A 6,114-nucleotide genomic window follows, 5' to 3' on the forward strand; every position below is an offset into this window, starting at 1 on the left:
TGACCTCTTATTGTGCTAGTTGAATGGCCTCTTGTTCATCTTAGCTACTTCTTTCTTGAACCATCCAAGTACATTTAGTGAGTCACTAAAGTGTTTGAGGTAAAGTCCTATCCTCTTCATTTCATTTCAAGTCATTAGATTTTCAAATCATATGATCATGCACTTACACCAAAATTTCATGACATGCTGTGGGCATCAAATACATCCCTCTCTTTCCTTTAGCATTGCGTATGCTACTACAATCTTTGGATCTCCAAACTTTCTTAAAGAATCCATTGAACAAATGGCATTTGCATTGAAGATAATTGGAGATGTAGGAAATCTTAGCAAAGCAGATTGTCCTATCTTTTCCTTTGTGTTGCATTAATTAAGAGGAGTGTAGACATGTCCATTGACTTCACTACTAAATATATGAATGTATATCTGTAAGGCTGTCTGTGAATGTACATATATAAGACTGTCTTTTTTAAAAATCCCTTCTTTTGAACTCACATGATGCACATTTTTATATATAGTAACTTACCCGAGCTATCAACATGTTGTTGAAAACATGTGACCTTTCGCCAACTGAACCATACCTCCCATACATGTCTACAAATGCATTTCCTATTGTAGGATCGTTTCCTAAGCCTGAGTTCTTGATCTCAGTATGTATTTCCTAGCCTAATGTCTTAATGCCCCCAAGGTCCCACAAGCTTTCAAATACATGACAAATGTAATAGCATCTGCATGTATGCTTTGCAGCTAGCATTTTGTAACATCTCAATGCTTCTTCGCAAGGCCCATGTTCTACATACCTAGCGAGCATGGCATTCCATGCAACCATACCAGATGTGCTTCTGCAAGGGAGTAGCATTTGTAGTACATGTCCACAAATTTACTGGCCACATACAAATCCCCTTCCAAGTCCCTCAAAATAATATTCTCATAGGAGTAGAAGCCTTTGCATGATTAAACAGTGATGGCATATAGCCTACGTGTGCTACAGTTGTCATTATAATCAAAATGATAGAAACATGGTAGGTAATTTTTAGAGTGAGTTGCCATTTATACTGCAATAGAAAAGCTTATCAGTGAAGGCATATAGTCCAATTTTGTTGAAATCTTACCTTGCTTGGTTTAATCAATGAAGCTATTCAATGCTGGATGTGGGGTTTCACTACTAAATGCAGGACGTGGGGGCACGTTGGGTGGCTGGGGCATGCTAGAGGTTGACGAGGTAGGTCATCCACGAAGGCTTTATCCTAAAGAATTGGCTAAGGAAGACCACACATAGGACTACATAACAGGGGAGGATAGCAGAAAATGATCCAAAGATGATATATTTCCAACCTTGAGAAAACGACATGGTGAATACCAAGTCAGTGTGAAGACCACCAGCACATCAGAAGTAATGCATAACTAGGCACAGAGAGAGAGAGAGAGAGTGAGAGAGAGAGAGAGAGAGAGAGAGAGAGAGAGATTTTGAGAAAAGGAGGGAAAACTTTATGAAAAAAGAAAAAAAAAGGAAGAAGAGAGGGGTGCGTGTGTGTTTGTATATGTTTGTGAGAGAGAGAAAGAGAGAGAGAGAGCTTTTAATTCATGTTTTTTAATTTTGAGAGAGGGAGTGTATGGGTTGATTATTGTATAGAGAGGGGGGGTATTTGTTATGAATCATGATGAAGCAAGATGATATTATGGCACCCATGTAGTGGGTTGTGGATAAATACACACATGGATCGAGACTCCCCCTATGTGTGCCGGTCATGCTAGTTACGGGCCCATGTTGGCTTTGAGATGGAGAAAGGTAATGCTGCATCTTATCAAAGCATTTTAGAGCTTCATCACCCATGACCATTTTGTGCATTTCTTGCAACAATCAGTGCAGTCCAAGAGAATCCATCATGAACAATATATTTGTCAAGAACTTGTTGTGCTTTTGCAAGAGCACCACATTTAGCATACAAAGTTATTAAAGTGCTTGCAACATAGGGGCTTCTTTCAAGAAACCCTCATTTGCAAATGTCCTCATGTAGCCTTGTGCCCATGAATAGATCCTTTTGCTTTGCACAAGGCTTCATCAATCCCAGAACATGAGTAGTCTCCTTTGGAAAGACAGCTCATTTTCCTCTTAAGGCTCCCCTTCACTTAATTTAAGTGTAGACATTGATTCAAAATTTTTGACCTCTTCAAAAACCTAGGTTGGATTGTACTGGCAATCCAACCATAAGGCATCTACTATCACTTTGTGCTTGAAAACTGGAGACCTTGCATTGGCCGGTGGTTAAAGAAGGGCAAAAGAAAAAGTCATGTCCCTATGAGAGCTCACAAGATTTCATGTTTTGTAGATGTGGAATACATCATGACTCATAATAAAATATATTGGGGCAAACTAACCTTGTTGTTGTGATTGTCCCACCATTGAGAGAGACCTTCATCTTGGATGTGCCCAGAGCATTTCAAAGCTTTATCATGATTTCCATGTCTATATATCGAGCAATTAGGACAATCCAAGAGACTACATGTGGTGCTATAAGCTTTTCTTGAACACTTCTTGCACTTTTACAAGCATAGAACACTTAGCATACATGCTCCCTAATGCAGTGCCTAGCACAAAATTGCCATTTTTCTATTAGCCCCAACCTATGAACCTTAGATTGTAACACACTTATCTCATATCCACATCAAACCTTATCAACTCACACTTAAATAAAAGTACCGTGGCAACACTACATGGGAATATTCAATATCTTAGGAGAAATGCATCAAAAATTGTGCTGGCATAATCCAAAAATAGCAATCTAGCTCATAAAATACTTACTTTGTCTCTTGTGAAGCTTTGAACTCACCCACATTCTCTTGCCTATCATCGTTTCCATTTGTTAGTCAAAATCTAGATAAACATTCTCTTGCCTACCATCATTTCCATTTGTATATCAAAATCTACATAAACATTACTCTTTGGAAAATAAGGTGCAATGTTGCTTTGAAGTAACTACATAACATTTCAAATGCCATTTTTGCTATTGTTGTCATTCCTTATATCCAACAAGAGGCACTTGAGAGAGTGCACCACGTTTCAAGATGATCAGCAAATGGCATCAACATGATCATTTCTTTTGCTATGTATAACTATAAGTATTACTCACTTGGAATGCGCTCCTACACTCCAAGGCCAATAGGAAGCATATCTAGAAGATATTTGTGCCTTTGATCACAAAGAAGCCATGGAGTTATTATCATTAGGAGAACATTATGGGTTCACACACCTATGAATCAATAGTCATGCAAGGTTTTTTCACATAAAGATTAGACTTATAAATGCTTTTACTCAGCTCTATGCGCTCAGGTCAGTGCTTCGCACCTAAAGTACAACTTCTAGCCCTCGACCCGCATTGCTAGCTCTCTAAGTCTTCAACATCTCTTGCTAGACTTATCACCTACAAGCCTTTTTCTTTTGTGTCAATTTTCTCCTTCCCTCATTCACAAGTGACTTATAATCAAAAAGTAATACCACCACGTATACAAATGTCATTGAAAAAGGTAATATCGGAGTACCTCTATCTTGTTGAGCTGCTTGGAAAACTAGCTACATCTATTTTGGTCCCTACTACCTAGACCATGTAGTGACTCGTGAGTTTCACTTGCACCATGTACTACAAATAGCTTGTGTTCACACAACTATCACCCTAGCATAGAGCATGAATCTCGATCCTACTAAGGTGTTACTCAACTTAGCTTGAATATATGTGCATAAGAAGGCTGTTCCCTAGTACTCCACAAAAGTTTGTCTCAATCCAAATGGCCAATGTGGAAAAATTTATGGACATCCTTTTTAAAAATCGTCCTCATGTGCTTGCTTGTGAACCACATGCCTATACATATTGAAGGATGCCCCATGCAACTGCTAGTCATGACGAGTCGTACTAAAGATGTTGCCCAAGAAGAATGCTAGAGTGCTTAGGCTTATCCCTAGTTGTGCACTACAAAAATTTAGGATCAATCCCAAGTCAACGAAATGAAATAAAAATGAAACTCTCAATGCCTGTTTTAGAAGAAATTGTATATGCATCGAGTTGACAGTGCATGTAGGGATTGTCAAATCATGAGCAATGTAGAGTAGCAATGTACCATCAAAACAATTCAATCGAATCCAACTCACTGCAACAACATCTCTATTCTCTCCATCATTCTCTAATGTAACCCGGTCTACATCCAAAATTAGAGTATCACCCCCTCTTGTATAAAACCCTACTCGAGAAGGAGTTTCAAATAGCTAACCACTTGAGGGTCCCAACCTCTTGATCGGCATTGTTACTTATCATTGTATGTTAGTAGCTCAAACATTAGATTTGAATTTTGGATCCTCTTGTTAAGATAGGTGGAACCTCCTGAGAGATGCTCCATATCAATTTTACTTCAACTATCTCAAATCTAAGCATCAACGAGAGACTATCACATTTATTTAGGACAAAAATAGATGCACCTTTATTGATGACTACTGACTAGGATATGCTACTGTTTTCCACAAGAATCTCCCAATGCTGCACAAAGTTGAGCCAGCCCAAGAGTGTTGTTGATTGGTCCTAGTGTGTTGCTGAAATCTTGGATGTGGACATGGAGAGAGTCCTTGGCACCTTGCTAAAATTAGCTTGCTCTTGGATAAACCATTCATGAAGGGGGGGCATTTTTTTGCTCAAGTCTATGAAGAGGGGAAGTCCCTTAGCATTTGTGGGTTTTAGGTAGAGCTCTCTCTTGCTTTGCAACTTTCAAGATGCATGCTTCAAAGATCTGACTAGCTCAAGTTATTGAACCATGAGTATCTCAAACATTTTGGTTCTAAGAATTGTGTATATGTATGTATGAATACAAGAGTAGATGTAATGCTGAGTAATGTGTGTGTGTGGACTCTGGAGGGGTGTGTGTGAGTCATGTGTATGAGTATGTAAAGAAGGAGCAAGGATAAGTAGTATATAACATGTGTCTATGTATGTACTATGTGTATGAGTACATATGTACATGTGGCGAATGTTTTCATATATATCCTATAACTTATAAATACTGTGACGAATTTAATATATTTCTTTCAATATTTGTTTCGCATGAATGGAGAAAGAGCCTTCAAAATCTCAATATATCTTAGAAATGTTGGCGAATAAAAAATTTTGGAGTTATAACTCAACCTACTCGAGTTTCAAAAAAAGATCCGAAAAAATAAAAGTACAGCTATTTTGCGACATATAGCCACTAAAATCATATATGCTCAAGACCTATTATATTTATTGTAATCAATCTTTGTAAGAGCACTTGAGCTCCTTTCAAAAGTGAGTTTGGTTTATTTTTCCCATGGCCATCCCTTTATGTTTCGTTATTAAGTCACATACTTGAATCTATTCCCATACTTTTTTTAAGAATAAGAGCCTACTAGTGACATTATAAGTCAATAAGCTCTCTCTATTAGAAATGGCAAGTCTTAGCTTATGTATTCACATAAAGAAACTTAATAGTCAAATGTTTCATACATGATCAACACATGTGGCCTTTCTCCTCGTGCACAAATAGTGACTGTAGGACATAATTACTATAGCATACCAAGAACAAATATTTCAAATTGGAAAGGAAATGATCAATAAGACTTAGCCCTCATTGGTCTACACTTAGGCCCTATTCTTGCCTACCACACACTAACTAAAAAGATAACTTGCGATGAATTATGTAAATTTTGTGGTCCCAATACTAAAAATCAAGAACTTTAGGTGTAGCTCCATGGACTTAGGTTGAAGTTCAAAGACTCAATAGTTGAACACGTGAAAGAGCTAAGGATGATTGTGACACAACCAAATGGCACAAATGGATCCATTCCTATGCATAGCCATACTTCCTAGGAAATATGACTCAACACCTAGACATAAGGAAACGATTACTTTGGAGCTTTATATCTCTTCTTTGTTACTCAACAAAAAGAACTTAAAGGGCAATAAGCAACTAGAACCACTCCCACAAGAGAGTTATTTTCTTTTCTCAAAAGACAATCCAACGACCAAGGTAAATAGGTGCATGTGCAACCACTATGGTAGAGTTAGAAATGAAAAGGGAATCTATTATCACAAAAATGAACCCCATGTGTTATAGGTG

Source organism: Lygodium microphyllum, chromosome 28, assembly GCF_053477565.2.
Source record: "Lygodium microphyllum isolate KBCC chromosome 28, Lygodium_microphyllum_v1.1.10, whole genome shotgun sequence".
Taxonomy (NCBI): Eukaryota; Viridiplantae; Streptophyta; class Polypodiopsida; order Schizaeales; family Lygodiaceae; genus Lygodium; species Lygodium microphyllum.